Here is an 11,472-nt window from a genome sequence, read left to right as displayed (position 1 = left end):
TGAGAATACAAAAGTAACCGATTAAAACAAACGAATTCAGATTCATATGAAACGATGGCAACAACCTGGTTAAAAGTCGTTTCAAAATATGTATGTTTCTATACAGCACAAATATCATATGATTTTTCATTATGTGACTGATTAATTAATTATCAAAACATTATCTCATTGATAGTGACACCACCATTACATCGAACTAAAACGAAATAAGATTGCAATGAAAATATCTAAATGTTGCAGATTAAACACAAACTGATGTTTTGCACTTCCGAAAATATTCAAAAACACCAAGATAACGCCGATTATCTTTTGGATCATGAGTCGACAGGAAATTAGTAAATATAGAAAGTAAAATGCAGTCACCTAAATTTTCTGTAATCAATTCTTTACTTTTGACGAGTGGTAATAGAATGTTCACTTGATACGTTTCCCTTCGCCCTGTTGACACCAACAAGAGACCAAAGAAACTGACAAGCCGAAATGAGTAAAATGTTATCTTTCTCTGTGAAAATGGACAATCCATTAATATAAATGATAAATACTCAGAACGGCAAGGCTAGAAACGGCAAGGATAGGAGAGCTCTATGTGTCTATGTAGTGACGGCAAAGTCTTGTGAGAGTCAAGGATTGATAGCATGTTCTGTGCCACGCTGAATGGATGGAGTTAGTTTGCTTATTTTATCCCAAGAACAATTCAAGTCTTTGAAAGGCATTTAGAAGTGAAGGAAGAGAATTTATGGAAATCAACTTCTTTATTATGAGGAACACAACGTATATGCATGCTCCTTCATCAGGTGAATAGATTGACAGACGCATGTCAAGTTATGATTTTAGACAGAGACCACAAAACACGGTCTCTGGTTTGGGACAGAGCATCGCTGAAATCGGAGAATACGGTATGGGTTTTACAACCGATCAAGCCTGGAGCTTTTTGCAAACGGAGTGTTTGGGGGTGGGGTGCACACAACGGTTTGGATTTTATATTGAGAAAATGAATGGATATGATTCCGAAAACTGTTTGCGACTGTCAGCAAATAACTAGTCAATTAATTATCAATTCTTCACTGAGAGAAATAGTTTGTAGTGAATTTCACTGTCCACTCAGACACCTATAGTGATCAGTTAATAGTTTTTTACTAAGGGGCTTGTTGTAACTATAATTATTATAACTAAAACATGTTAACAGAGATCTATTATATTATATTGTCTCTGATGTTAAGTAGTAATCAGATAAACGTTCACTGTCAGCTTCCTGTATGAGAGAAATACTATTAGGCATACAGCAACAACACATTGATGAACGCAAAGTTTTTCAAACCTCGGTTGGATTCGAACCTGCAACCGCTTCATTTATAGTCAATCACTGGATTGTCTGGTCCAGACTCGATTGTCTTCAGACCGCCGTCCTATAGCTGCAATATTGCCGAGAGCGACGTTAAAGGGGAAGTGTACACACAAAAGTTACTTTCTTTCTTTTTCTAAACAAAACGGAATTTTAGAATGAGTTAGTATCTGTGTTTGAAAATATACACTCATTTTTTCAGTGAAAGTAGGAAGCTCACAATAGTGTGAAAATGATATGCCGTTATGAGGCCTTCGTTTTTCGAGCTAAACAGGCCTGAGTTATCCCCCTTAGATTATGACGTAATTGGTGCCAATTCAACTGGGTCCCTGTCTATTCTCAACGCAAAAGATATCAAGTATCAGTTTGCGGTAAAACAACATGGCCTACGACACACTCCGGCGCAGTGGTGACTCAGCATAACACTATGCTAGCTGGCATCTGAGACGCAAGAATCACACACCTGTACCTACACCACGTGAAGCGACTCTAACAAAGCATGATGACGTCATAATGTTTATCAATTGGCACCAATGACGTCATATTGCAAGGGGCCTAAGCCATGGTGCTTTTGTTATGGAAATAGAACACTTGGTAAATGTGAAAAATATAAATAGCTTTAATGCGAAAAATATGTTGATTAATTGTGATATTTTTATATTTTTGTCTATGACACTTCTAGGTTAACACTTTTAATGTGGAAAAAGTACAAGAAAAATAGGTTCATTTCCGTGTGAACTTGACCTGTAAACAACAAACAATCATTTATACTCCCTCACGTACGCTGCGGAGACTGTTGTCGCCACAAATCGTCAATTTACCTTGTCTCCATTAGCTTGATGTTATTGTTGTGCCAAGTCCGTTGTAGGTCCATGTGGTATGTGTGTTATGCACGAGTCTGTGAATCTGATTTGCACATCTAATTTCAATATATATATAATACATCTCATCCATATTTGACTATAGCCTGATGAAGGGCACGGGTGACCCAGTCGTCTAAGGCGCTGCGATTTGCTGTGCAGAGTTGCGTCCCTTGGGCACGCCAGAAACCTATGATTGTGGGTTCGAATCCCGGTTCGCCCCGATTATGTTTCTAGGTTTGTCAGCACCATACCCGTGCTCGTGGGTTTCACCGAAGTGGTAAACGTCTGAGACCTGCATCACTTCGGGCTTTCCTCCCACATTAAGCTGACACGCCGTGATATAACTGGAAAACTGTTAAAAGCGGTGTTAAACCAAACTCACTCACTCACTCACTCACTATAGCCTGATGATAGGCACGTTATTAAACAATTTAAACTCTAAACATGTTGGCATCGGAGTGTACTGTGTCTGAATCTCATGTATGTGCTGAAACCTTCTAGAGTGACCGAGTTGTTTTTTTCGTCACTTTTACCAGCAATATCACAGCGGTGTTATCAAGAAATGTGCTTATGGATATGGTGGGGAAAGTGTTTTGAGACCATGTGCGATCACGAGAATCATGCGCTGTTTTCGTGCGAAATCAAAAGGCGCCTTTCGTGTCTACTTCCATACAGGGTTCAAACAAGTCAAATATATGTTTTCATGATATTGGTATATTTTCGCAAATTATTATATATATTATATATTTAATAATGTTTAAGTTTTACACTGAATAAAGGCTCCTCCTTGGTATCCTGGGACGTCAATCCCCGAGTAGCAGATGGGAGTCTCTGGTGGGTGTGGGTATATGGGGAGGGAAGATGATGGGGTAAGACAAATATGATCTTTACCTAGACTCATGACTTACTCCAGTGCAATTCACAAAGACTGCCCCCATCTAATAGGATCTTTTTTGAAATATTGTTTGTTAGTTAACGCCGCGCTCAGCAATATTCCAACTTTATGATGGCGGTCTGTAAGTAATCGAGTCCGGACCAGATAATCCAGTGATTGACATCATGAGCATCGATCCACGAAATTGGGATACGATGACATGCATCAACCAATTTTTAAGTCAGCGAGCCTGACCACCCGATCCAGTTAGTCGCCACTTAATTACGACAAGCATAGTCGCCATTTACGACAAGCATGTGTTTCTGATGACTTATTCTACCCCATGTCTTCACGGGTCCCACCGAGAAGTGTCAGTGTCAGTACATACATGCTGACCCGTGAAGATCCGGAGTAGAATTCAGCAGGGTTAAATATACAGGTTACCTGAAGCTTTACATTCAAAACACAGTATGTTTATCACGTAATCAAACAAACAAACAAAACATACATGGTACTCCTCTTACTGTGGTTACAGATGACAGATTAACAAAAGTTATAAGAAAGAATCGGATATTCTTTAAATTCTTCAGAGTAGTATAGTTTTAGAAGATTGGCAGGTGAGGTACGCGCTAGCTCGATCGGGACATGCTGATCGTGCTAGCAAGCATTATATGCTGGGTGTGTTTGGGCGACCGTTTTCCGTTATTAATTCATAATCTAAACGTGAACAAGTATTGGCTTGTAAATTGGGTTTTGAACTTTAAACGTTTTATTTTTGGTTTGGTTTGTTTTTTTACGCCGCACTCAGCAATATTCCAGCTATATGACGGCGGTCTGTAAATAATCAAGTCTGCACCAGACAATCCAGTGATTTACATCTGTAACGTCGATTCACGCAATTGGGATCGATGACATGCAACAACCAAGTCAGCGAGCCGTAGATCACGGGGACCGCCTCCGTGGTCTAGTGGTAACCCCGGGACCCGTGAAGACCCTGGTAGAATAAGACTTCAGCAACCAATGTTTGTCGTAGGAGGCGACTAACAGGACTACTATATGTATTTACAAGATCTATTACGTCGTTTTGTTAATTATCCCAAGGGCGATGGGTGACCTTGTCGTTGACGGAATTTTATGTCCCTTAACACGGACTTATTTACGAGGCTTTGTAAAACCAAAAGTGAGTGAGTGAGTGAATATGGTTTTACGCCGCTTTTACCATTATTCCAGCAATATCACGGCGGGGGACACCACAAATGGGCTTCACACATTGTACCCATGTCGGGAATCGAACCCGGGTCTTCGGCGTGACAAGCGAACGCTTTAACCACTAGGCTACCCGACCGCCCCAAAACCAAAAGTACTGTTTGTGTGTCAGTGTAAATTGACGTTTTCAGCATTGTTTCTAAAACAAAAACGTTTCACCCAAACGCATCCCACGTGCTGCTCGGAGGATCCGGCAACCGACTGGAGCAGACAAGTACTTTCCCCAGGGAACATTTGGTAGGCAACGATGTGGTGTCATACCTGGCGGCAAAGAATAGAAGGGGTTTGACAGGTTCACGCTAAGGTGGGATTCAAGGTAAGAGTTTGAGAATTTTATGTCATGTATGTGTTGACGAGTGCCATTGACAACTTCTAGACGTTAACAAGTCCGTAATGTCAAAACAGGCACACCACAATAATCTCTTTAAATAGAAAGTCCACACCATTTCTTGAGTAAAGGGTTGATTTTTTACAACTTTTTTTTCCAAGGTTTTCGGTAAACTAGCGTTTTACATATATTACTTTCCAACAATGCAGTTTACCTGGTGAAGCCCGCTACCATTCGCTCAGTTACCGCGCTATAGCGCTGTCTCGCTATACCGCTACGGACGCTCAAGCTCCAACATCCCTTGGCAACAATGCAGTTGAGCTCTACCATCAGCCCATCAGCTCAATTACCGCGCTATAGCGCGACCGCCGTCTCTCTAAAATGTTATCGTGGCTCGCTTCACGATCCAACACCCCTTTTCAGTCCTTAGGGTTAGCGGCAACAATGCAGTTTACCGGCGCAGCCCGGCCTCTACCATCCGCTAAATTACCGCGCTGTAGCACGGCCGGTGTCTCGCTATACCGTGACCGTGGCTCACGCTCCAGTGACTCCAACACCCCTTGGCGGTCAAACACCCCTTGGGGGTCCTTAGGGAAACTTATACGTCTTTAGGGTCAAACTTCCCTTGGGGGTCCTTAGGGTTCGGGTTTAGGGTTAGGGTTAGCCACCAAATTCTCACACATCTTTAGGGTCAAACACCCCTTGTCGATCCTTAGGGTTAGGTGTTAGGGTTAGCCACCAATTCTTACCTTTCAAGCGTTAATCTGTTTAATCGTTTAATCCGATTAGGGTAATCCCTTAAGACACGTTTCATCCCACCAGGACTCATCAGTGCAGCTTTGTTTTCCGGAGGGAAACTGCAGACGTGTTTCGGTTGGCTGTCTGTTAAGGAACTGTCACTTTGGGCCGAAACATGTCAAGGTGTGGCTTACGCAGTGGCGCTTTCGGTTGGCGCAACTACGTTCTCGATGGAATGGAGAGCTTTCCGTTCCTAGATACGAGCTGCAACACTGTCCAAAGTGGGCGTGTAGACACACTTCACTGCATCCAGGAAGGCCAGGAACTTATCAGGGGTGCCGCTCAGGTACTTCTTGCGAAAAATGTACTCAACAAAGTATGAATCATAGTGATTTCTGAGTCCCGGAACTTGGAATGGCACAATTCTTTACTGCACGCCAGGTTGACTCTATGGTGTTCGTGTGTGCCCCAGTCTCTGGGTCTTTAAAGTTTACAGAGTGGTTGACGGAACTGTAGGCTTTCCAACAATCGGTAATGATGGTAGTCCCTTTCGCTACATGTTTCTCGATAGCCGGGATGAGGGTGGCCGCACTCCTGTCTGCCAACGTCTTCAAGAAAACTTTACGACTCTCGCGCTCAATTCTGCCTAGCACCCAGACTCCTTTGACCCTTTTCCCACGGTGGTACTTGCGTTTCCCAAACTTTGACTCGTCAATCTCCACCGTGGTTCCAGGGCCGCCGATCTTTTCACTGTCCGCTTCAATTACGGTCATGCAAACTTCTCTGCAGAACATGTTCCAATCCACTAAAGTGTGATTGGAACCGACTGTCGGTTCCCGATGGATGATGTGACCGGCAGTCTTGTATACCCAGTAGTACACGTGCGCCAGGGTGAGGTGGGAGCTGGAAAACCAACTCCCCTCCCGAATCGACACCTTCTGCCCGCAGCTCTTGGTCAGGTATCGCCAAACCAGGCCATCTCTCCCGTAACTTGAGTCCTCCTTTGAAGTCAACTTGCCACTGACTACCACAATGGGGACAGGCTCCTGCTGAGTCCCCTATGACCTCGCGGGTAGTAAGCCAGTCAAGAGAGTGTGGTACCAGCGAATTTCCGAGATAATCCGGTTACATAATATTACGTTGCCCTTGGAAATTCGCTGTTCTGGCCCTGGCCCCTATGAATGCCTTTGGGTGTTTACTTTAATCGTTAAGAGAACAATGGAGTCGTAAAATAACAATAGATCAAAGAGGGTATTAGGGAAAGGGAGTGATACCTCGTGATGACAAAACAATATGGCATAACCTATGTTGTTTGAGGGGTTGTCTCTCTGGTGATCGCCATTTCGGGTCGGTGGTCATGAGGACATGAGTGTGACACGTCATATAACGCATCCTATACTCGTGATGTCAGCACATGGCGATCATAGTTTTGTATTCTAACAGTGATCGTCGTGTTGTGCGTGGTTTGTCAACCATAAATTTTTCTGTTAATGCATGTCCTGTCAGAACACTACAAGTGTTTGTGTGTGTGTTCTCTTAAAGAATATCCCAAAAGTATACATTTAACAAAAAATAATGTTATTACATGTGAAATAAAATATATACAAATAACGATACATTGTCAAACAATTTGACATTATTACATAGAATTATATACACATAGAAATACAAATGAACGACTTAGAGGAAGTTGAGACGTGTTTTGACCCCGCTCCTATGCAGAGTGCAGGGCCATCTTACAGGTCTCGTGGGGGGGTGTACCAGTTAGTGTTCGTGGTGCTTGCTTCGGTTGATTCCATCGGGAGAGGGGGAGTCGCCGTAGAAGTTGCACTAGAAGCGCCAAACAGTTCTGTGACGAGGGAGGATGCGAATGTTGAGCTCTCATTGTTCCAGGGCACCCTCTGTGCATTCTCAGGAGAGTGAGTGCTCTCCATCAATGTAGAGGTGTGTTCGGGTCTTCAACCGGCAGCTGGCTAACAGGGCGGAAACCCTCTGAAGCAGGACTCCTAGCCACCACTACCCGCTGAGCACTCTCCGGAGGGCAGCCTCTATCAAAATTGGTGGGTAGTTGCGGTATGGGAGCCACCACCCCAGTAGTTTCAGCTCTATCTTCCGAATCTTTATTCAAACTAAAACGTCGTCCCAGACCCGTAATACACTTTAATTTTCTGTAATGCGGGCCTAGGATCGCGCGACCTTTAGTCTGAGCCCCGACATTGGCCGTTTTTGTTTACCCAACACTTCGCACACCTCTACAGGTATCGCTCCGTCACCCTCCCACTCACCCTCCCCGTCCTGGGTCTTTATACGGTTTTCCACCGAAACATCAGCAACATTTGCACCGCGCATACTCTTCATACAGTCCTTGGCGTAGTGTCCGTTAGTGTTGCACCTGTAACACTTGGTATGGGGGCGATTAGAGGCCCAATGATTGGAACCCCAGCATCTGAAGCATTTACCGAATGCGGGAACCAGGTCTGCGGAAACAGTTGGTCTCCCATGTACACCGGTAGGAGCACTAACAGCAGTAGCATCAAGAAAACATCCTCCACGAACAGCAGGGACAGGGTTGACGACTTGGAAACTCTCTAACCAACACTTGCACACAAATTCCAGCAGAAAATGTCCTTAAAATACATGCTAAATCTATATCATTATAACAAACATGACAACCTAGACAGAAAAATGGTGTGACTGGGCAAAATAAAAAAAATACTACTAATCCAATTATCTTACCATACCGAAAGCATGTGTGTGTACAGATTCCGGCAAGCCTGTCCCTGGAGCCAGACGCTAACTGACTCTCGTGCGGCACGCATGGCCTTAAGTATCCCTTTTAAAAAACCCGGATGTAAAAACACCCGTAGGAAACGAGGTACCTTCCTGTTCCGGTTGTGGCTAGTGTAAACTTCCGTTACATCACCCCCCCTCCATGGAAAAAGGACGGCCTCCGGGCGTCCACCCTCATGCTGGTCAGAAAGAACCTCTTCCGCAATCCACAGCATATGGTACAGTCCTTTGCCATACAGACCATACAGATACACTTGTAAATACATAGGTGTAGATATATTACACACACATTATTCTAAATCACTTCTGACACCAAGCCACAGTCCACCCAAAACAAAACCAGCATACAGTACAGTAATGTAGAACACAAAAAAAATATAAAAAATGAGTTGCAGGCTCCGGGCACGGAAATGGTTACAATAAAGATTTTAGCAATATGGGAATTTAAAGCGTAATTGAGGTGAAATTTTGAGATATATATATATATATTGAGAAAGAGAAGGCACCAAACAATACGTCTTCTAAGTAACCCTAACCCTATTTTATATAAACATTCCTACTACTAAATAAAATCTAAATATACCTACCTTATCTCTAGCTTACAACAAAAACATAAACACAAAACATAACCAGTCTCGAGCACTTGAAATCTCGAGCACACCTAACGGAATCTCGAACAACGGAATTTCAAGCAAACAGGATTTCGAGATACATACTCGAACAAACGGAATCTCGAGCAAGAGAATTCTAAGCCAACCAAGCCTCAAGCAAGCAGAATCTCGAACAAGCAGAATCTCGAACAAGCAGAATCTCGAACAAGCAGAATCTCGAGCAAACATTAGTGCTCGAATAAAACACATCAGAATATATCAAAACATATCAAAACATATCAGAACTCTAGCAAAACATATTAAACCCGGAGCAACATATCAAATCTCGAATGCATACAAACTTATAAATACAGAGTAAAACCAAACACAGGCCAACAAAATTTAATCAGCATACTTGGCACATGAGTTGACATTCCCTCTCACATAACAATCACATTTTCACATTCACAAGGCGTCCCTTCTTCCACACGAAAGGCGTCCCTTCTTCCACACGAAAGGCGTCCCTCCTTCCACACGAAAGGCGTCCCTCCTTCCACACGAAAGGCGTCCCTCCTTCCACACGAAAGGCGTCCCTCCTTCCACACGAAAGGCGTCCCTCCTTCCACACGAAAGGCGTCCCTCCTTCCACACGAAAGGCGTCCCTCCTTCCACACGAAAGGCGTCCCCCTCCACAAACTCATGGAATATCAGATTCATATGTCCAAGTGCACAAATCTATTTAACTAGCCATAAGAGATCATGACTAAGCTACCCATTAAACTATGATACATAATCCGCAAACCTTGGATTGGCACAAACGTGCCAACCAGCTCTGATTACATAACCAGTATCAGAAATGCGGGAACTGTTTCCGACACCTGGCTACTCGAACGACTCGGTGAAGAAGATGGTGCAGGCGAAAAAGTGACAAGTGACATCTCGAAACCCACTAAACGAACTAGTGTTACCACTTTGTCCAAACAAAGTTTCGAACCCAGTAACACCAGTCTGCCTGGAACCAACACTTGTGCACTACCCCCCTCAACAGAACTCCTTACAGCAGACAGAATAGTTCCAGAACGTTCATCTTGCCTAGGCCTGACATAGTAACCTAACGCCGGCCTATTTCCCTGTGAAGAAACCTAACCCGTTCTCTCGTTATCTACAGTATTTACCACAGGTGTACCCCCATCATTCTCTGGCTCAGAACCACTTGTGTTAGCCCAAACCTTCCCTACCCTAGTATCCAATGCTAGTTTCTTCAACCGGTTCACATGTACTACTTCTCGCCTAATACGTCCATTGATCTTACCCTTCTCTCATACAAAAGGATTTATCTTTTTAGTAATATCATGGAACTGTTTTGGGTGAACAAAACCGTCCAAATGGCAAGCTGGATTTCTTGGGGGAATTAGTCGGCAAAGAGCCGGAGTCACAGGAGACTAATCACAATTTTATTTACAAGAACAATTAACAATAAGCAAGTTACAATATCTTAGAAAAATAACTGAGGGTGCCACAGGAACGGTACAACACTCTGGGCTGTGGGAGAGAGGTCTGCTTCATAAGAGTCAAACCCCTTCTCTGTCCTAACAAGGTTCCTGTAGGTATTTAACAAAAATTAGAACAATAAAATGGAATATGATTGGTTGATACACGATGGGTTGTGCCCTATGCTAAATGAATGGCTAGACAGAGGGGAATATTTAATCCTGTTAATCCTGTTGGACTGGCACTAATCTTGTTGACATATTTACTGGATGCTTTGAAAGAGATTATGGTGTCACTATAAGACGGGCTTGTGTTGGGGCTAATCCTTAATGCACTATAGACGAGCTTGTATGGGGGGCTAATCCTTAATGAGTCTTAATTGAAGTAATTGCTGAATGTTATTCTAATATACCCTGGTAGGTGATGACAGATATACTTAAATAAAATAGTTCAAGGTAATCTATTAGACTATGTAGACATATCCTTTGTCTGGGAGATGGGATCTTGATACCTTAGGCTAGCATTTATCTAAAAGCTTCAAATCAATTAAATTATCTAGACGTAACTTTTGTTTTAATGAATAGTATGTCTAGGAGATGCGCTCCCATTACCTTTGGCTAGCATCTGTCTAAAAAGCTATAGACTGAAACTACTGATATTTTATATATGCATTTTACCTGATGATAAGTATTACTTGCTAAACTATTATATGAAATGATGTATAAATATAACACCATGGTAACTCATAAAAGCACTTGATGTGGATCTAATTATTATAGGATAACTTAGTATAAATGTTAACCATGATAGTAACCTCTAAAGGCCCTACCCAAGGCCAGATCAACTTACGAGTTCTGCCTCGTTTAACTCTAGGGTAATGCAACCAAACCATATCGCCCACTTGTAGGTCACCTTGGGTGGTACGTCTGTCATACTGTATCTTTTGTTTTTGGTGACTGGCTTCCAAATTTTCCTCTACTACCCTAAAAGCATCCTCAAAACCCTGTTTCATGTGTCTCACATAACGAGGTAACTCAACTGACTCCTGTCGAGGTGAACCGCTGACAATATCTACAGGTAGATTAAGTTCCCGACCAAAAACCAGAAAGTTAGGTGAAAACCCTGTGGAATCCTGTTCCTCACATCTGAATGACATGAGCACTTTGGGAAGATGTACATCCCAATCCCTC

At 43.0% G+C, this 11,472-nt stretch overlaps 1 pseudogene; it reads right to left on the bottom strand.

Moving 5' to 3' along the window:
• Positions 1–5,664: 5,664 nt before the first annotated feature.
• LOC139465546 (uncharacterized) lies at positions 5,665–7,760 on the bottom strand (annotated as a pseudogene).
• Positions 7,761–11,472: the final 3,712 nt, after the last annotated feature.

Source organism: Haliotis cracherodii, unplaced genomic scaffold (assembly GCF_022045235.1).
Source record: "Haliotis cracherodii isolate W230 unplaced genomic scaffold, xgHalCrac1.p SCAF_18, whole genome shotgun sequence".
In the NCBI taxonomy this organism is placed as follows: Eukaryota; Metazoa; Mollusca; class Gastropoda; order Lepetellida; family Haliotidae; genus Haliotis; species Haliotis cracherodii.
This window is presented reverse-complemented; position numbering and strand designations above follow the sequence as displayed.